At 38.5% G+C, this 22,368-nt stretch overlaps 1 protein-coding gene across 1 annotated transcript in view; it reads left to right on the top strand.

Moving 5' to 3' along the window:
* The window catches only part of KLHL29 (kelch like family member 29), a 1,611,012-nt gene that overhangs the window by 734,826 nt on the left and 853,818 nt on the right, over positions 1 to 22,368 (top strand). The gene's annotated exons all lie outside the window — the stretch shown is intronic.

Raw genomic sequence — 22,368 nt, 5'->3', positions numbered from 1 at the left:
TTTTAAAAGGTTCGGTTTTAAAAGGTGATGTATATATGTAATGATGGAGTTGGGCGTATTTTAACCAGTTTGTAAATTTACCATTAGCTATTTCTGTTAATTTGTTTCTATCTAAGAGTTTACCTCCTTCTGTCAATCTGACTATTGGGATTGTGTAATCCCACTTGGTCAATCGTTTATACCCCTTATCTATACCACCTTCAATTCAGCATGTAACACAATTGGAAATAGTGGGGACCTTTGGGTAGAAATGTGTGGTTTAGATGATACTTTATAATCCCAGGTCTTAAAAAGATGTTTGTTGTGGTGGTCTTAGCGTATTTGGTACCCAACAAAAAGCAGTCACCGATGGGGTTCTAAGGATATGAGAAACTATTGATACCCATGCCTTACAATCTCCTGCCCCATGCCAATCTAGGACTCTCTGAATGGTCACTGCATTGTAGTAATCTCTTATGTTTGGAAGATCCAACCCTCCGTCTCTATTTACTCTGGGTTTAACCCCTTAATGACCACAATGTACCCTGTATGTCACTGGTTGTTAAGGGTTTTTTCAGGACATAATAGCACAAGTCTAGCAAGAACACGCTATTAATGCCCTCCCTCCAGCAGGCTTTGTGGAATAGAACAGTCTCAACGCTGGTGGCAAGACCGTGCTATAAAACAATCAAGTCCCAAAAAAAGGCCAGTGACATACAGGGTACGTCGCTGGTCCTTAAGGGGTTAATTTTTCCCCACACAAAGGAATTAATGCTGCTTTGTAAATTTCTTAGGAATTTTTTAGGTATGTTGAACGGAAGGGCTTTTAGGATGTAAAGGATCCTAGGAAGTGTAGTCATTTTTATTGATTGTATATGACCCCACCATGAGAGAGGTTTGTTAGTCCATGTTTTAAGGTCTCACTGAGTGTTGTTTAAAAGGGCCATATAGTTTTTCTCAAAGAGTATCTATGTGTGGGAGAAATGTGTATTCCTAAATATTTGATGGATTCTGGTTGGAGATGTAATGGGCAAATGGAGGAGAGAGACTGAAAATCTGTTGGGGGGGGGAGTTAATGTTAAAGGCACACTGAACCCAAATTTTTTGTTTTGTGATTCAGATAGAGCATGACATTTTAAGCAACTTTCTAATTTACTCCTATTATCAAATTTTCTTTATTCTCTTGGTATCTTTATTTGAAATGCAAGAATCTAAGTTTAGATGCCGGCCCATTTTTGAAGATTGGTGGATAAATTCATCCACCAATCAAAAAGTGCTGTCCAGAGTTCTGAACCCAAAAAAGCTTAGATGGCTTTTTTTTTCAAATAAAGATAGCAAGAGAATGAAGAAAAATTCATAATAGGAGTAAATAGAAAGTTGCTTAAAATTGCATGCTCTATCTGAATCACAAAAGAAAAAATTTGGGTTCAGTGTCCCTTTAAGGATTTTAGATTTTTGCTTATTTACTAAAGATTTTGAGAATTGGCCAAATCTGTCAAGTTCATGTATACAGGGAGTGCAGAATTATTAGGCAAATGAGTATTTTGACCACATCATCCTCTTTATGCATGTTGTCTTACTCAAAGCTGTATAGGCTCGAAAGCCTACTACCAATTAAGCATATTAGGTGATGTGCATCTCTGTAATGAGAAGGGGTGTGGTCTAATGACATCAACACCCTATATCAGGTGTGCATAATTATTAGGCAACTTCCTTTCCTTTGGCAAAATGGGTCAAAAGAAGGACTTCACAGGCTCAGAAAAGTTAAAAATAGTGAGATATCTTGCAGATGGATGCAGCACTCTTAAAATTGCAAAGCTTCTGAAGTGTGATCATCGAACAATCAAGCGTTTCATTCAAAATAGTCAACAGGGTCGCAAGAAGCGTGTGGAAAAACCAAGGCGCAAAATAACTGCCCATGAACTGAGAAAAGTCAAGCGTGCAGCTGCCAAGATGCCACTTGCCACCAGTTTGGCCATATTTCAGAGCTGCAACATCACTGGAGTGCCCAAAAGCACAAGGTGTGCAATACTCAGAGACATGGCCAAGGTAAGAAAGGCTGAAAGACGACCACCACTGAACAAGACACACAAGCTGAAACGTCAAGACTGGGCCAAGAAATATCTCAAGACTGATTTTTCTAAGGTTTTATGGACTGATGAAATGAGAGTGAGTCTTGATGGGCCAGATGGATGGGCCCGTGGCTGGATTGGTAAAGGGCAGAGAGCTCAAGTCAAACTCAGACGCCAGCAAGGTGGAGGTGGAGTACTGGTTTGGGCTGGTATCATCAAAGATGAGCTTGTGGGGCCTTTTCGGGTTGAGGATGGAGTCAAGCTCAACTCCCAGTCCTACTGCCAGTTTCTGGAAGACACCTTCTTCGAGCAGTGGTACAGGAAGAAGTCTACATCCTTCAAGAAAAACATGATTTTCATGCAGGACAATGCTCCATCACACGTGTCCAAGTACTCCACAGCGTGGCTGGCAAGAAAGGGTATAAAAGAAGAAAATCTAATAACATGGCCTCCTTGTTCACCTGATCTGAACCCCATTGAGAACCTGTGGTCCATCATCAAATGTGAGATTTACAAGGAGGGAAAACAGTACACCTCTCTGAACAGTGTCTGGGAGGCTGTGGTTGCTGCTGCACGCAATTTTGATGGTGAACAGATCAAAACACTGGCAGAATCCATGGATGGCAGGCTTTTGAGTGTCCTTGCAAAGAAAGGTGGCTATATTGGTCACTGATTTGTTTTTGTTTTGTTTTTGAATGTCAGAAATGTATATTTGTGAATGTTGAGATGTTATATTGGTTTCACTGGTAAAAATAAATAATTGAAATGGGTATATATTTGTTTTCTGTTAAGTTGCCTAATAATTATGCACAGTAATAGTCACCTGCACACACAGATATCCCCCTAAAATAGCTATAACTAAAAACAAACTAAAAACTACTTCCAAAACTATTCAGCTTTGATATTAATTAGTTTTTTGGGTTCATTGAGAACATGGTTGTTGTTCAATAATAAAATTAATCCTCAAAAATACAACTTGCCTAATAATTCTGCACTCCCTGTAACATTGGGGATTGATGTGAGGGGAAATGAGATACAAAAGAGTATATTGTCAGCATACATGGCTATTTTAAAATCATGTGTGCCTAGTGAGATGCCTGTGATCTGTTTGTTCATGTGGATGTGAGAGGCGAGGGTTTGCATGGTTAGGATGAAAAGAATGGGGGAGAGCGGGCATCCCTGCCGGGTGCCATTGTGTATATGTAAGGGGTCAGATAACATTTCATTTGCTTTTACTCTGGCACTGGGTTGGGAGTAGAGGCTAAATATCCATTTTATTATTTTAGGTCCGAAACCGAATGTTTTTAATGTAGCTTTAAGGCACCGCTAACTAGTTTGATCAAAAGCTTTTTCTGCGTCTGTTGCTAAGAGTACTGATCGGATGTTGGGGAACTTGGTGTACGCCATTAGTATTAAAGCTCTGAGTGTATTATCTCTTGCCTCGCGGTGGGGGACAAATCCTACTTGATCCGTGTTCATGATGTCACAAAGTACGGTGTTAATACGGTTCACTAGGATCTTTCCAAATATTTTGATATCCGTGTTTAACAAGGATATGGGTCTATAACTGCCTAGGTCATCCTGAGGTTTGTTGGGCTTTAAAATTACAGTTATATGTGCGGCTAGTAAGTTTGGGGAGAATATTGTGTTTTCCTCTTATGATTGTAATAGAGAAAGGAGATGGGGGGCCAGTATGTTTTTATAGGTTTTATAATAAAGATTAGTGAAGATTTTCCCGATGGGAGGTCTGTGATCGCAGCTAAATTTTCAGTCAGGGAAATAGGGTTATCTAGCTCTTCCGATTTAGCTATCGAGATTTTGTTTAACTTAGCCTCTTTAAGGTATTGAATTATATTGGTATAGTATTCTGCTGAGGTGTCAGAGTCTAGATTATATAGTTGGTTATAAAAATCTCTGAAGCGGTTGGCGATAGGTTTGCTATCATGGATGTATTCATTAGTGTGAGATTTTAGTCTATCAAGGATGATCGCTCTTTCAAGGCTCTTGCCAGGAGAGAGCCAGCTCTGTTACCTTTGTGAAAGTATGTTTTTTAAGTCTAAAAGCTTTCCTTTGAGCTTCCTTTAGGAGGATTAAGTTGAGTTATTTTCTAGTGGATAGAAGGGAGTCAAGAATTTTGGTATCTTTAGGGGTGTTTTTATGTTGTAGTTCAAGCTGATGCAGTTGGGTGGTCAGGGTACGAACAGTGTTGTGGTATAATTTCTGGAGGTGGGCTTTATGTTTAATACATTCGCCCCTAAGAACCGCTTTGTGTGCCTCCCAAATGGTGAGAGGTGACATGTCAGGGGTGTCGTTCATCTGAAAGTATTCTGTTAGGGAGGTAGTCAGCGCTTGTTGTGTGGGGGGGATTGATGTAATAGGAAATCATCCAGTTTCCATAAAAATGGGTACACTAGGGTGTCTGGCCATTTCAGTGTTAAGGAGATCATGGAGTGATCAAACCACACTGTGGCATCAGTCATGTCAGAATCCATGATAAGGGAGAGGTTGGATTGATCTATACATATATAGTCTATTCTTGTGTATATGGCCCATGGGTGTGAGATAAATGTATAATTGCGCTGTTGCCAATGCTGGATTCTCCACACATCTACCAGGCCTAATTGCTTGAGGCAGTTATTTACAGAGTTCGGTGCACAAGCTGATGTTTTTGCATTGAGGAAAGAAGAATCTAGTGTTGGGTCTATGATATTGTAAAGGTCTCCTTCTAGGATCAATGTCCCTTTTCGTGTTTCCTGGACTAGGGATAATAATCGTTTAAAGAAGGGAGTCCTATTAAGGTTAGGTGCATAAACGTTTACTAGAGTTATGGGTCTATTGAATTATAGACCAACAATTATTAGGACTTGCCCCTCCCTATCCGATGTGGTAGTAAGTAATTGGAAGAGGAGGGTGCGATGGATAAGAATTCCCACTCCATTTATTTTCTTTTCATTTGAATTAAAATAGCTTGTTGGGAACTCCCTAGAGGAGAATTTAGGTTTGGCAGCTTTAGAAAAATGGGTTTCTTGGACAAAGATTATAGATCCTTTCTGTTTGGCAAACCAGTGTAAGGCTATGGATCAATTAGTCGGGGTATATAAGCTTTAGCATTTTAGGAAATTATATGTAAAGGTCTTTTTCTCATGATTTTTGTTTGTGGCGGTATTTGTATGCATGAGATGAAGGAAGTCTTACCTTTATTGGGATCTGGAGAACTGAGTAGATAGCCTCCCACCCCGATAGCCAAGGAAGAGCAAAAAAAGAGGAGGAGCATGTCTATATACACATCATGGTTGGTGAGAGTCTGATTATAGCAAGCAAAAAACAATAGAACAATGAACAATAATAAAAACAATAAGTAATGTTAAACCATAAACAAAACCCAATATTTGGGTATGAAAACTGAGAACAAGACCCTCTAGGGGTCATATGGAGTTGGTGTAGGGGGGTCATAGTAGATCTATTGCTACGCCATGAGCAGTTTTTAAAGGTGTCAATTTAGGTAGTATGGTGACTGTGACTCTGATGGACTATGGGGGTTTGGAAACTGGGCTATATAAGAAGGAATGGACTTGTAGTAGAACATACATCAAATATGGCTTACAATGTGCATAGTAGGTAAGGTTGTAGTGGAGACTACTGATTTTGTGTTTTGGTCATCAGTCAATAGACTGAAGGTAAAATCGATTTGAATTGTTTTGTTAGCAGAGAAATTGAGCAGCGATCGAGTTCATAGTGGGATCTTGACTTGATGGCTGGAAGGCTTGTTAGAGGTTGCAGGGGTTCTTCCCTTTTTGGCAACGATGGACCATTGCTGATGTTGTGGTTTAGGTTGGGGTTTTTGAATGGATTGGTGGTCTGTATCCTGATCATCAAGTTGCGGGATATTGAGTTGGGAACAGAAATGGTGTAGGTCTTCAGGATCGCTGTAAAGCGCCTCCCTATTATCCTTTATAACTCTGAGAGAGAAAGGGAAGCCCCAACGGTAGGGAATTCCAAGTCCTCGAAGGTGTGAGGTAAGGTATTTAGCCTCTTTACACTTTGTTAGGGTGAGAGGACTGAGATCTGCGTAAATTTGCAGAGAGTCATTATTCATCTGAATCAGTGCTTTCTTTCTTTCAGCAGCTAGTAACTTCTCTTTATCTTTGAAGTTGTGACATTGTAAGATTATATCTCTTGGCAGTGCTGAGTCTTGGGGTTTAGGCCATAGAGATCTGTGCATTCTGTCCAGGGGGATGTCGATCTCTCCCTCCTCATCTAGGAGATATTTAAATAAAGTTTAAATATTTTATGGCAACGTGATAGGGGTTATTGCTTCAGGGATGCCTCTAATTCTTAGATTCTGGCATCTACCCCGGTTATCAAGATCTTCTATCTGAGCTTGTAACTGTGCGATTTAAATGTTTTTCTGATGTATTTGCATGTTAGTCAGGTTTGATGCTTCAGAGATTTCCTCTGAATTTTCTTCGAGTAGGAGTACTCTATTTCCTAAATCTGTAATGTCTTTTTTAACGTCAGCCAGACCTTCTTTTATTAGCTGGCTGACTTAGATGGTAGAAAACACAGGTCTGCCCTTGTAAGAGGGTGATCATCTGCAGGGTGGGTGTTATCAATGTCGTCCCCATTGTCGCTTTGGTCAGACTGAGGAGAGGTTGGTGGTATAGTGGCTGCTGTCTTCAGGTCCTTGAAATATGAGCTCATTTTGGAGCTTGCAGGAATAGATGTTTTGTTAAATTCTTTCAGATTTTGATTGGCATCTGGTGGCCATTTGTGCTGCTTATGGTAATGTTTTATTCCAGTTTCTTTGCTAGTATGGTGTTGTGATCTGAACTAATACACTTTTAGTTAGATTTTTGCTGAGTGTGATACTGGCACAGTGATTAGAACCTTACAGGGAGTCTGATCTGCAGACTTTTTGTATAAGGGGTGATTATCTCTATTTAGCACTGTCTGTTCCTCCCTAAACTCCTAAGGTGATATAATGAAACCGGGTTTAGGTAGATATAGGAGGTGTAATGAGAGGTGTAATGAGAGGTGCAGCTAATAGTAGATGTTGTCTTCAGGCTTCCTGTATTTATTAGCAGGTAACGGTTTTTGTTGGACTGTTATGTTATGCTGTTATTCTACGGCTGTTCTGAGCCTGTGGTGTGCAGCGAGTGTACCTCTGCTTATGGCGTGCCGGCAAGATTCGGAGCTACCCGGTAGGCAGATGTGTGATTTACCTTATGGGATTAGGTGTCAGTCAGATCCAGCAGCTAACCGGCGATCTAGTTAGGCATCCTGCTGTGATTCAGCACTGTGGAGGTAACGTCTATGCCGCAGCCTATTCCCGCGCGCTGTTGTTGCGCAGTTTAAATATGGCAGTCTTAGTGAGTCAGTGGCGGGTGGCAGCTGTGTGTAGAGCCTGTTTTACCACTCCACTGTAATGCCCAGTCCTTTACTCTTTTTTAACTGTAGGTTGATGGTGCCAGGGTGCCCCTTAGTCTGTATACTTATGCTCAAGGAGTGAACTACACGGAGCTTCACTTAGATGCGGCCATTCTGGACTCAGGCCGGCCCGCCCCATATATATATATTGTATCAATTTGTGATCCCAGGACATACTTGAAAACAAGAGAAATCTCATTGTATCCTTCCTGGTAAAATATTTTATAAATAAATAAATATATATAGCCAGTTATAAATGGTTGGTGATTGGTGGCTCAATTGCTGCTCCTGATTGGTTCATCAGCCGTCTCTTGCTCAGGAGCTGCAATGCTTGTGTTAACCCCTTTGCAGGGTTTAAACATAGTAGACTAGGGTCACTAAAACAAAATAAAAAAAAAAAGCATGTCATTTTTGCTTTAGAAAGTCCTTTTAAGCATTAAACTTAAAAAACAAATCTCTTCAGGCACAATAACCCTGTTGGATCATATCTATATTTCTTTGTCTCTCTGTTTCTGTGTGTACAAGGTCAATATTTTAAATGCAATCAACTCCACATCATTTCAGCCGTCATTGCTGAAATGGACACGTTAGTTATCTTCTGCCTCCTTCATACTCAAATGTATTCTACTGACAGCATCTCTGCTATAATTGCTGTGAGTCTAGCAGATATTTCATCCTCGTCCCTCCCTACCTCCCAATTTCTGACACATAAACCCAGCATCTGTCTTTACAAGACAAACCTGTTTATTACATCTAACTCCTGAGTTCTAATAACTTTGTGTACTGTAGAAGAGGCGGATTATGGATAGCCCTCATCATCAAAATGTGTTTGTAGAAGACAGCGTCTGAGGCCTAGTGACTGCAATAGCAAACCAAGTGAAATTGTATCATATAATAGCCTGAGAAAGATAAGAACAGGGAACATATAGGGGTTATCATTGTCATTTGCCAGGCTGACACAATACATTACTCAGGTGCTATCGGTTGATCTTGTGAATGTCCAATGATGGGCCATGATCTACTTTTACAGATGTAGGAAGCAGGATACAGGTCACAACTGGATAAATATAGTTTGTTGTATTTTCATTTGTATGATAATGAACCAGGCTACTTTATAAAGGATTTATGGGGTTGTTGTAAGGGTCAGGGGTCTATGAATGTAGAAGTTTAACCATTTGCTATTTTATGTAGTCTATTGAAGAAAGAGGGAGGAGCTCAATTTTTAAGTTTAGCCCATGTAGTCAAAGAAATCATAGTCATTAAAGAAACATAATAGTCAAAATGAAACTCTCACAATTCAGATGAAGCTTTTAAAGAGTTTAAATCAGAGAGTCACACCCATTTTTTTACTATTATTTTACTGGACAGTTTGTTCAAATAGCTGATATAGGGTTACATAAAAAATGTATCAGTTTGAATTTACTATTGTTGATAAAGCTTTTTTTTTTTTTTTAATAATAAAAATTAAGAACCTACCACTATTGACCCCCTAAGAACTTTACATTTACCAGTGTGGGGCTTAAAAGGATGTAAAATCCCCCGGGCCAGATTATATAAACCTATCTGCTCAAACGAGATGATATAAATTATAAACTGGTCCTCCAGCACTTTTAGATCCCTAGGGAACCTAAAAGGCAGATTTTGCTATATTTATCCAAGGAGCATTTCCTGCATTTCTCTATGTGAAGGAGAGACCAGCCCAAAGCAATATTGCACTGCATAACATGAGTGTTCTGCTGTATTTACACTTTTTGCTTTTTATTTTGTATTACTTTACACTTAAGATTAAGTTGCATTACATTTAAAATGTGCACCTTCAATTTTGTGTTGCATTTTGTATACTGCAGTGTATTTAGGATTGTGATTTTACAAATCCTGAGTATGCATTAACATACTTTCTGTGTAACTTTAACAAATTATGTTGCACCTTGGATTTCTTCTATTTAAAATAAAACTGAAAAACTGACAACTTCAATTTCCCAGAGTGCTTCATTACTTTCTATGGGTCTGATAAGCAAAGTTTCTATAGTTTGGAGACAAATTAAAGGGTTGAACTCACTAAAACTTTTTTTTTAAATTGCAGTAGTTTAGTATATATTTCTTGTCTGTCAGTTAAATAAGAGTATTATGAATTTAGAGAAAACGTCATCTGCCTAAAGCTGGTGAGATAATTCAGTGAAGCCAGCTTATGTAAAATGCTTACAGCAGTTCACAAGAATTGTGAGAGAGCTTCTGACATGCCCTGGGAACACCACAGTTCAGCCCAGGGAACTCTCCTGTCCCTCTAACTTTCAGAATCTGTCAGTTTTTCATTTTTATTTTACAATAGAGAAAATACAAAATGCAATGTAATTTGTAAAAGATACACAGAAATATACAAAGTATGATCCTAATGTGTTAAAGTAACCCAGAAATTTTCTAAGCATAATCCGAATTTGTAAAATCACTGCTGGATCTAAATGTATCAAATATAAAGCTTAAATTTAAAGTGTAAAGTAATATAAAATACAAAGCACAAATTGTAAGTATAACAAAACTCTCCTATCATGGAGTGGTATATTGCACTGGGCTTGTCTCTCTTTCACTTACTGAAATGTAGACATATACAGCAAAATTTGCCTGTCCAGAATCTTGTGAGTGATCTTGCATTGATGGAGTATTCCACCCTTTTTGTTTTAGCATTCACTGAGTTCAGCCAGTGTGAAGTTTGCACTACAATTTCTCTCCAAGCAGGAGAATATTTTATCATCAGGCCCCTCGTAATTACAAGACTTTTCTGTAGTCTTGCAATAAATTAACACAATGGTTGAGTGTGGATACTTTCTGAATACAATACATTTTGTTTATTGCAATTGATTTTAAACCGTTAACCCCCACCACCACATGCCTTATTCGTAGGAGTCAATCCAGACTTGCATTCGAATAGACAAGGCTAACCATAGTCATTTTGTTAATAACGCTTGCATTGTTTTGAAGTATGTTATCTTCTCTGTTGAAGCCAGTTAAAGGGATACTAAACCCATATTTTTTTCTTTCAAGGTTCAGATAGAGCATGCAATTTTAAGCAACTTTCTAATTTACTCCTATTATTATTTTTTCTTCATTCTCTTGCTATCTTTATTTGAAAAAGAAGGCATCTAAGCTAAGGAGCCAGCCAATTTTCAGAACGATGGACAACACTTGTTTAATGATGGGTGCATTTAGCCACCAATCAGCAAGCACAACCCAGGTTGTGAACCAAAAATGGGCCAGCTTCTAAACTTACATTCTTGCTTTTAAAATAAAGATAGCAAGAGAATAAAGAAAATTTATAATAGGAGTAAATTAGAAAGTTGCTTAAAACTGCATGCTCTATCTGAATCATGAAAGAAAAAAAATTGGGTTCAGTGTCCCTTTAAGGACTGATATATGGCTTGGGAAGTCTACAGTGTGAACTCCCAAATCTCATAACTTTATAATCCACCATTTTCTGAGTTTAATTGCAGGAAAAGGGGGCAAACTAATTATAATTATTATCGGTTATTTGTAGAGCGCCAACGGATTCCATAGCGCTATATAATTATAAAGTATATTGCTATTGTTTATTACTTATCTCAGTTACTCATCCATTGCTGTACAAGTTTAAAATGGCAATTTGTAAATTGAAGTAGTATAGTTCATTGTTAATTTTATTGCAGATTAATAATTATTTAAAATATAAAAAAAAATCTAAGCAAGAAAACTTTACTTTGAAAATATTTTAATTGCAAAGGTGCATAATTTAATTATTTCTCGGTTGAATATTTTAACACTTCTTCCCCCCCCCCCCCTTGATTTGTTTGGGTAATGGGGCTTTGGGGCTTTTTCAATTGAAAAATCACTGTCGGTGATGAGACCTGAGAGATGTAATTACAGAGTTTCTATAATTAGCTATGTGATGCCTCAGAGATCATGCAAATCAAAATCTTCTTACTGTAGTGTAATCTAATACAATAAAATAATTCATTATAGGCTTCTGTTTCAATAAAGATAATTTGCTTTAATTATAGTAAGGGATATATATATATATACTGTATATGTGTGTGGGAACATTTTCTCCAGCTCTGTGTGTAGTCAGTTCTGTGTGTGTATCTTTATCTATCTATCATTTATCTATGGCACTGTCTTGCAAGCACACAGCTAGATTAAAAGCAAAAAAGAGTTAGTTACACTTACATACATACATGCACACATATACAAATATGTCTCTGTCTCTCTCTCTCTCTCCTCTCTCTCTCTCTCTCTCTCTCTCTCTCTCTCTCTCCTCTCTCTATATAGTGACATGGAACAATTAGCACAGCCCCCTTTAGTTATTTATTGAGTCAGCAACAGCAAAAATGCATTTTAACATTGGAGAGGGTAAATCCTTCCTCTGCAGCACAGCACTATACAATATACTTTTACTAGACATGCACACTTAGTAGTTTCATTCACTACCAAAAGCGGAAGAAGGCAGCCGCTCCAACTTTTGGCTCTTTTCGGAGACGTATTTCTTCTTGTGAAAGTACAACCAGGGGTCAAGTCGAGCGGAAACACATGGGAATGGAGTTCCTGCACTATTTTTGCAGGAGGAACTGAGTTCCCACTGGAAAGAGAACAGAATCACTTCAGTAAACACTGCTGCTGGTGGGAGGATCTGGAGCACAGTCTGGTTATAGGGAAAGTGAGATCATCTAGTAATGGGCAGTAACACTTCCTACAATACACTAAATGCATGCCTGTGTGATCACCCCGCAATATGTGTAACACATTGTGCTTACATTTCTGTGTAGCTTGCTGTGGGGTTATTTAGCTCCCATCAGCAGAAATAGGACTATTGCACCTTAAGTGAGTTAAATTCTGTGACAGTCAAGGAGGATTCTGAGGGTGAAAGGCAACCATTCAACCCTTTATTGGATTTAATTTGTTTTCATTAACCAAAGTGTATAGATTATATACATATAAATACAGTGTGTGTGTATATATATATAAAACAATATTAATTGTGATTGGGGTGGAAGTCTTGGTGACTTCCCACACTTTTTTGTAGGACTTGAGTGCAACACACTAAGATCTGGACTTGCACAAATATTAGTGTGTTGCACTTTCACAAGAAGAAATCCGGCTCTGAAAAGAGCCAAATGCCACGAGCAGCCACCTTCATCCGCATTTGACAGTGAACAAAACTACTGAATTCACATGTCTAAGTTTACAAACAATTGAAAGCAAAATAGCCTCTTTAACACAACCTCCTGGCTGCGTAATAGTCTAATAAGCCTAAGGTAGGCTTCTCTTTAAACTCTAGGAGAGCCACACCTGTGATAAACCAGCTCCAGTCAAAACCTGGCCTGGGCAGCTTCATAGCTGTTGGAGTACCAGCCCACCCTTCGGTTCAGATACCCCCCCCCCAGGGATCCAGACCACAGTTTACACACTGAACAATTATAAACATACAATATTTCCCTGGGGTTTTAATAGTAAGGGGACATGCTACCTATAATGCTTGGTCTTAAATACCTTCCACTTATTACTAGATAAATAGAAAGGTAGATAGATAGATGCATGGTTAAAGTGAAGTAAATTTGCCATACCTTAGTATAAGTTTGAAAAACACATTTTTATATATATATATATATATATATATATACAGTATCTCACAAAAGTGAGTACACCCCTCACATTTTTGTAAATATTTTATTATATCTTTTCATGTGACAACACTGAAGAAATGACACTTTGCTACAATGTAAAGTAGTGAGTGTACAGCCTGTATAACTGTGTAAATTTGCTGTCCCCTCAAAATAACTTAACACAGCCATTAATGTCTAAACTGTTGGAAACAAAAATGAGTACACCCCTAAGTGGAAATGTCCAAATTTGGCCCAAAGTGTCAATATTTTGTGTGGCCACCATTATTTTCCAGCACTGCCTTAACTGGTAGATGTTAGAGACCTTGCGCTCCCCAACCTTCCGTTTGAGAATGCCCCACAGATGCTCAATAGGGTTTAGGTCTTGAGACATGCTTGGCCAGTCCATAACCTTTACCCTCAGCTTCTTTAGCAAGGCAGTGGTCGTCTTGGAGGTGTGTTTGGGCTCGTTATCATGTTGGAATACTGCCCTGTAGCCCAGTCTCCGAAGGGAGGGGGATCATGCTCTGCTTCAGTATGTCAGAGTACATGTTGACATTCATGGTTCCCTCAATAAACTGTAGCTCCCCAGTGCCGGCAGCAATCATGCAGGCCCAGACCATGGCATTCCCTCCACCATGCTTGACTGTAGGCAAGACACACTTGTCTTTGTACTCCTTAACTGGTTGCTGTGACACATGCTTGACCATCTGAACCAAATAAGTTTATCTTGGTCTCATTGGACCACAGGACATCCATGTCCTTAGTCTGCTTGTTTTCAGCAAACTGCGGGCTTGCTTGTGCATCATCTTTAGAAGAGACTTCCTTCTGGGACGACAGCTATGCAGACCAATTTAATGCGTCTGGTCTGAGCACTGACAGGCTGACCCCGCATCCTGTCAACCTTTGCAGCAATGCTGGTAGCACTCATACGTATATTTCCCAAAGACAACCTCTGGATATGACGCTGAGCACGGGCACTCAACTTCTTCATTCGCCCATGGCGAGGGCCTGTTCTGAGTGGAACCTGTCCTGTGAAACCGCTGTATGGTCTTGCCCACTGTGCTGCAGATCAGTTTCAGGGTCTTGGCAATCTTCGTATAGCCTAATCCATCTTTATTTAGAGCAACAATTCTTTTTTTCATTTCCTCAGAGAGTTCTTTGCCATGAGGTGTCATGTTTAACTTCCAGTGACCAGTATAAGAGAGTGTGAGAGCGATAACACCAAATTTAACACACCTGCTCTCCATTTACACCTGGCACCTTGTAACACTAATGAGTCACATGACACCGGGGAGGGAAAATGGCTAATTGGGCCCAATTTGGACATTTTCACTTAGGGGTGTACTCACTTTTGTTGCCAACGTTTTAGACATTAATGGCTGTGTGTTGAGTTATTTTGAGGGGACAGCAAATGTACACTGTTATACAGGCTGTATACTCACTACTTTACATTGTAGCAAAGTGTATTTCTTCAGTGTTGTTACATGAAAAGACAATTTGTATGAGGTAGCATAGGCAGATCTGACGCGTTTCAAGAGAGTTTGGCCGCCTGCAGAATGTATGACTATAGCAGAACACCGAGGCACTGCTGCTTGACAGAAGCAATGGATTTCACCTTTCTCTGACATTTGTACTCACTAGCAACTGTGCTTGCAAGGTTGCAGTGAAATCCAATGCTTCAGTCTAGCAATAGCTGCTATAGACATAAACATAGAAATATATAAAGCAGTTTTGCACACCTTACTACCATTTTCAACAAAATTTTAGTCTTGAAAAAGGCCTAATCAAGGCTGAAACGCATTGACATACTGGTGAGCTGATTTCCTATTTTATTTACTGTGTACAAACGGTGTTGCACTATTGTTGTTTTTTTCATCTTTTGCAGGTTTTTTACTATTTTTGTGATTGGATCTTTTTTTTTTTTTTTTTTTGGATCTTTTTTCTGAGAAACCACATTGCACATTATCTTTTCACATTTTTGTTGCACATATCAATTTTTTGGTTATTTTTTGGTATCTTTTGGACATACAAATATTTGTTTTTTTATTTTTTAAAGCACACATTTGGAGCAACCACTACCCCACGACACTTCGAAGGAGGACAGATCTCACACCAGCTCCATTAGACTTTAATTTGGTTCATTTAATTTGGACCTCTTTTGGACTTTATTTGCCACATATTTCTGTATATATCACATTTTGCATTTGATGTTATACCACACACCGGTATAATTGTATTAACTGCTTCTGCCATATTTTAGATATTTTAGTTATTTTAGTTATTCACTTACATTTTATACATGGATCCATGCTATTTTTAATTGTTGTACTATTCTATACTTTTATGTTTACGTATTTACTCTATTTTATTATCTTACCCTTTGTGGGTCAATAAATTGTTATACATTGTAATTTTACCTATGATTCACTAGCATTCAAGCCTTTTCAGCTATTTAGCGCTTACTCTCTTACCTCTGTTTACTCTGTAACCCTTTAAGTCCGCTAGGGGACTTTTTTAAGAGGAAGCTTAAGGCTGTAATACTTGCGCTCGGTCCACTCACACCTTTTACTGTACAAAATTTTGCTCATTACCGCACTCCAATACCAGCGCTGCTTAAGTCAGCGGTGAGCTGGTGTAACATGCTCGTGCACGATTTCCCCATAGGAATCAACAGGGAGAGCCAGCTGAAAAAAGTCTAACACCTGCAAAAAAGCAGCGTAAAACTCCTTAACGCAGCCCCATTAGGTCATATGGAGAAATACAATTTATGTCTGCACCTAACACCCTAACATGAACCCCTAATCTTACACTTATTAACCCCTAATCTGCCGCCCCCGACATCGCCAACACCTGCATTATATTATTAACCCCTAATCTGCTGCTCCGGACACCGCCGCCACCTACATTATAATTATGAACCCCTAATCTGCTGCCCCCAACATCGCCGACACCTACATTATATTTATTAACCCCTAATCTGCCGCCCCTAAATGTCGACGTAACCTACACTTATTAACCCCTAATCTGCCGCCCCCAACGTCGCCGCCACTATAATAAACATTAACCCCTAAACCTAAGTCTAATCCTAACCCCCCCTAACTTAAACATAATTTAAATAAATATAAATAAAATTACTATAATTAACTAAATTATTCCTATTTAAAACTAAATACTTACCTATAAAATAAACCCTAAGATAGCTACAATATAAATAATAATGACATTGTATCTAGTTTAGGGTTTATTTTTATTTTACAGGCAAGTTTGTATTATTTTAACTAGGTAGAATAGTTACTAAATAGTTATTAACTATTTAATAAACTGCCTAGCTAAAATAAATACAAAAGTACCTGTAAAATAAAACCTAACCTAAGTTACAATAACACCTAACACTACACTATAATTAAATGAATTCCCTAAATGAAATACAATTAAATAAAATTAGCTAAAGTAGAAAACTCCCCCACTAAATTACAGAAAATAATAAACAAATTACAAGATTTTTAAACTAATTACACCTATTCTAATCCCCCTAACAAAATAAAAAAGCCCCCCCAAAATAAAAAGCCCTACCCTAACTATTTAATAAACTACCTAGCTAAAATAAATACAAAAGTACCTGTAAAATAAAACCTAACCTAAGTTACAATAACACCTAACACTAGACTATAATTAAATGAATTCCCTAAATTAAATACAATTAAATAAAATTAGCTAAAGTATAAAACCCCCCACTAAATTACAGAAAATAATAAACAAATTACAAGATTTTTAAACTAATTACACCTATTCTAATCCCCCTAACAAAATAAAAAGACCCCCCAAAATAAAAAGCCCTACCCTACACTAAATTACAAATAGCCCTTAAAAGGGCCTTTTTGGAGGACCACTTCTGCCCGTCTGGAGGACCACTTCTGCCGGATTCGTTGAGGACTTCGGCCCGGTTGGATGAAGATTTCTCCCAGTAAAGTGATCTTCAAGGGGTTAGTGTTAGTTTTTTTTAAGGGGGTATTGGGTGGGTTTTAGAGTAGGGTTGGTTGTGTGGGTGGTGGGTTTTAATGTTGGGGGGATTTGTAATTTTTTTTACAGGTAAAAGAGCTGATTACTTTGGGGCAATGCCCAGTAAAAGTCCCTTTTAAGGGCTATTTGTAATTTAGTGTAGGGTGGGGCTTTTTTATTTTGGGGGACTTTTTTTATTTTGTAAGGGGGATTAGATTAGGTGTAATTAGTTTAAAAATCTTGTAATTTGTTTATTATTTTCTGTAATTTTGTGTTTTTTTGTACTTTAGCTAATTTTATTTAATTGTATTTAATTGTATTTAGTTTAGGGAATTAATTTAATTATAGTGTAGTGTTATGTGTTAGTGTAACTTAGGTTAGGTTTTATTTTACAGGTAACTTTGTATTTATTTTAGCTAGGTAGTTTATTAAATAGTTAATAACTATTTAATAACTATTCTACCTAGTTCAAATAAATACAAACTTGCCTATAAAATAAAAATAAACCTTAAGATAGGTACAATGTAACTATTAGTTATATTGTAGATAGCTTAGGGTTTATTTTATAGGTAAGTATTTAGTTTTAAATAGTAATAATTTAGTTAATTATAGTAATTTTATTTAGATTTATTTAAATTATATTTAAGTTAGGGGGGTTAGGGTTAGACTTAGATTTAGGGGTTAATAACTTTAGTATAGTGGCGGCAACGTTGGGGCGGCAGATTAGGGGTTAATAAATGTAGGTAGGTGTCGGCGATGTTTGGGACGGCAGATTAGGGGTTAATAATATTTAACTAATGTTTGCGAGGCGGTAGTGCGGCGGTTTAGGGGTTAATATATTTATTCTATTGGCGGCGATGTCCGGTTTGGCAGATAAGGGGTTAAAAATAATAATTTGTGTTTGAGATGTGGGAGGGCCTCGGTTTAGGGGTTAATATGTAGTTTATGGGTGTTAGTGTACTTTTTAGCACTTTAGTTAAGAGTTTTATGCTATGGCGTTGTAGTGTAAACCTCTTAACTACTGACTTTAAAATGAGGTACCAGTCTTGACAGGAGAGGGTCTACCGCTCACTTTTTGGCAGACTCGTAATACTGACGCTATGCAAGTCCCATTAAAAAAAGAGGATACTCAATTTACGTAAGTGGATTTGCGGTATTTCCAAGTCTGGCCAAAAAAGTGAGCAGTACACCTGTACCTGCAAGACTCGTAATACCAGCGGGCATTAAAAAGCAGCGTTGGGACCGGCCAACGCTGCTTTTTAAGCCTAGCGCAAAACTCGTAATCTAGCTGAGAGTTTCTTGTTTTGGGGCACGGAACCCTGGATCTGCCGCATTCCAGCAATTTGTTACATAGAAACAAACTTCAATTCTAACCTCCTTTTCCTTTAGAAATGTGAAAATAAAGGTCTAATTTTAAAGGCAAAGGAGGCTGGAATTGAAGGTTTTTTTTATCAAATGTATACTCAACCTATGTCTAGCTGATGTTTTATAATACAGTATTTGTGAAGTAGAAAAAAATGTTGTTGTTTTTTATATACCATAACACCTATTTGAGGTTGTTGGACATCCCATTTCAAAACCATGGGTATTAATATGAAGTTGCCTCCCTCTTTGAGACTATATCAGCCACAACTATTCTGGGAAGATTTTCCACAAGGTTTTGGATTGTGCCTGTGAGAATTTCTACCCATTTATCCAAAAGTGAATTTGGGATATCAGACACCAAGGTCTGGCTCGCAGTCTAGTGTTCCAGTTAATTCCAAAGGTATTCAACAGTGTTAAGGTTAGGGCTCTGTGTGGGCCACTGAAGTTCCTCCACATTAAACGTGTCAAATGATGTCTTCATTGACCTTATTTTGTGTACAGGTGCACAGTCATGGTGGAACAGGAAAAAAGCATTTAGACCCAATTGTCTAAAATGTATTTTTACCCTGTAGCATCAAGATGACCTTTCACTGGAATTAAGGGGCCTAGTCCAACCCCTGAAAAACAGCCCCAAAACATTATCCCTCCATCACCTGCCACACATAGATTCTTCCACCAGACTGCCAGATAGTAAAGTGTTATTCTTCACTCCAGAGAGGCACTGCAGGGTCAGGTGACATCTACGTTGATGGCTGCTGGCATGGATATCTCATCTGCAGTTAAATATACAGATGTTGTAGTGGAGGAAGAGGTTGTGAAGCCAACTTACCTTTTGACCAGTGGGGGAGGAACCATAGTGTATTCTCTGAATGTTGTCTCCTGGTGTTGCTGGGGCATTTGTGTGCTTTGATAGGGATCGCCTTACACTTATGAAAACAGACTGTGTACAATCTCGGAACACCAGGTAAGAGCTTGAAGGTGAAACAGCACTTAAAATACCTACCTATGATCCTGAGCCCCTTTATATAGGAGAGAAGAATGTGAGGTAGAGGGGAGAGTGACATGAGAAAGAGAAGTAAAAAATGTGAAAGAGGTAAGTGAGGAATGTGAGACAGAGGGTTGAAGAATGAGAGATGAAGAGTTGAGAAATGAAAAATGGAGGACTAAGGAATGGGAGATGGAGTGTTAGAATTTGAAGATGGAGGGTTGATTAATGGGAGATGGAGAGTTAGGATTGGGAGATGGAGGGTTGAGAAATGAGAGATGGACAGTTGAGGAATTGGAGATGGAGGGTTTAGGAATAGGAGATGGAGGGTTGGGGAATAGGAGATGGAGGGTTGAGGAATGGGAGAAGGAGGGTTGAGAAATAGGAGATAGAGGGTTGAGGAATGGGAGATGAAGGGTTTAGGAATATGAGATGGAGGGTTGGGGAATAGGAGATGGAGGGTTAGTGAATAGGAGATGGGGGTTGTGGAATGGGAGACAGAGGGTTGAGGAATGGTGAAGAATATGAGGCAGAGGCAAGGAAAATGAGCAACTAGAGCATTATAACTAAAATGGGCACTACAATTAGGAGATTTCCATCTATCTTCCTGACTATGACATTTACATTGTCCTCGGATTACGTTTCAGTATACCTCTACTGCAAGACCTGCTGTTTCATTACCTTTGTTAAGCATATTGTGAACCTCCAGTCTCACAACCCTGGTGACCCATAAAGCCTAAAACAGATAAACAAGTGCACATTGCATTACAGCCGGGGCTATTCCAATTAATTAACAGCAGTAAATATTATCATCAGGTAGGGAGCATCATAAGTGATTTATACAATTATAAACAGCCATGTTATGGAGCCACAGCAACTAGAAATCACTGGAATGCGCACAACAAAATGCCATGCGGTACTCAGACAGATTTCAGTGCTTTGACCTTGAACAAAGTGCAGATTTTTAAAAAGTACATTTATATTAAAACAAATCAAAATGATCAAGAGCTAAGGAGGTTGTTGAAAGTATTTTTATTTATTATGCAGGAATTAATCAGTGGCAGAAATGAATGTTTATTCACACACTTATGCCATTATTTTGTCTTCTCTTTCTGTGTAGCAAACTTCTCTTGATATTTAATAGAATAATATACTGAAATATATCCAGGCAAGTGTTCTGTGCAGAGCTATTCATTTTTGGTTCAGCCACCTTCATGCTATGTATGAACCAGTAAATTGATAACAAGTTAAGGTCGCTGCCTGGCTAATGTTGAACTGAACAGCCCGGAATTAGGCAGAGAAAGAGGTACAGGCAATACCAGAACAATTACAGAATATTAAGTCTTAAAAACAGAACACAACAGTCAGGGAGAAGAGGGAAAATATTGACGTTTGGAATTGGGCAGTGTCATTAGACAGAGTAGACAACTGCCTAAGAGTGACTTTATGCAGAGAAGTTCCTATAGGACTTATCAAGTGATGTTTGTATTTCCTTTCCCATGGGCTTGCATTAATTACAACACTGTCCTATTCCTCCACTGTGCATATACAATCTATATAATTAAGCTTAAAGGGACATAAAACCCCAAAGTTTTCTTTTGCGATAGAGATAGAGAGGCCGAATTATCGAATGTCTTGCGGACCTGATCCGACAGTGCGGATCAGGTCCGCAAGGCATCGCTGAATGCGGAGAGCAATACACTCTCGTTCAGGTTGATTTCTTGCGATCAGGTTGATTTCTGGCGATTCCTGTCCCCCTGCTCAGAGCAGGCGGACAGGGTTATGGAGCAGCGGTCTTTGTGACAGCTGCTCCATAACTTGTGTTTCTGGCGAGTCTGAAGACTCGCCAGAAACATGGGCCGTCAAGCTCCGTTCGGAGCTTGATAGATAGGCCCCAGAATGTGCAGTTTTACGTCAGTACGGCAAGGTCCCTAAAAATTGTTAAATTTAGTTTGAAAGATTTTTATCTCACTATACATGATTTTTTATTTGAATGAGACAGAGACTTCTTAATTACAATGTAAGGTCTAAAAAAATCCCAAAGATTTGCATAATTTACCTTCATGCTGGTGAGCTTTTGAATATCAGGCCCTGAATCTCAAAAGAACATTTTTGGTTTCATATCCCTTTAAAGCAACATAATAATCCAAAATCAAATGTGTATAATCAATCAAATTTGGGATATTACTGTTTCAGATTCATTTACATATGCTGCCCAGTGCACATGCCTTTAAAAGTTGGTGGTGTGCATGACACAAATTGAGTCATTGCTGACATGATATGCGCCTCTGCCAGCTTTCTAAGAAGGTTCCTTGTTTGACTGCAAGTAAACTGGGTACACAAAATGTGTACATATACCCACTAGTAGTCCTGAAAGATAACATCTCCCATCTTTTTTGTATTCAGCATGGGAAACTCACACAACACATTTTTTTTAGCATTATATTATAGTGTAGGTGTCTTTCTGTCACAGCCAGAACCTCACATAGCGATATAAACAGCCCTCAAGCTAAAATTGTAATTTCTAAATGTAAAAAGTACATTGTTTTGTACGTGAAGAAGATTGGAATGAGAAATTTAGTTTTTTCAGTTTGCGCGCTCCATTGAAGTCTATAGGTGAATATGTTAACGCGATAGCGACTTTGTGAAGGCTACCTTTTTACTTGCGTTGGGCTCGCTCGTGCATAAACATTTTACTTAAAACTTGTAATACAAGCAGAACCAGATGCGCCCATAAAAGCCTCTGTCTAGTGAAGTTAACGTGCAAGCAGAGGTGCAAAATAGTGCTCCTCTCGTAATCTAGCCCATAGTAATCCAAAAAGTAATGTATACCCTATATAGTAAACAAAAAGTAACGTATACCCTATATAGTAAACAAAAAAGTTACGTATACCCTATATAGTAAACAAAAAAG

This window comes from Bombina bombina, chromosome 4 (genome assembly GCF_027579735.1).
Source record: "Bombina bombina isolate aBomBom1 chromosome 4, aBomBom1.pri, whole genome shotgun sequence".
In the NCBI taxonomy this organism is placed as follows: Eukaryota; Metazoa; Chordata; class Amphibia; order Anura; family Bombinatoridae; genus Bombina; species Bombina bombina.
The sequence above is the reverse complement of the archived record's forward strand: the minus strand, read 5'-3'. Positions and strand labels throughout refer to the sequence as shown.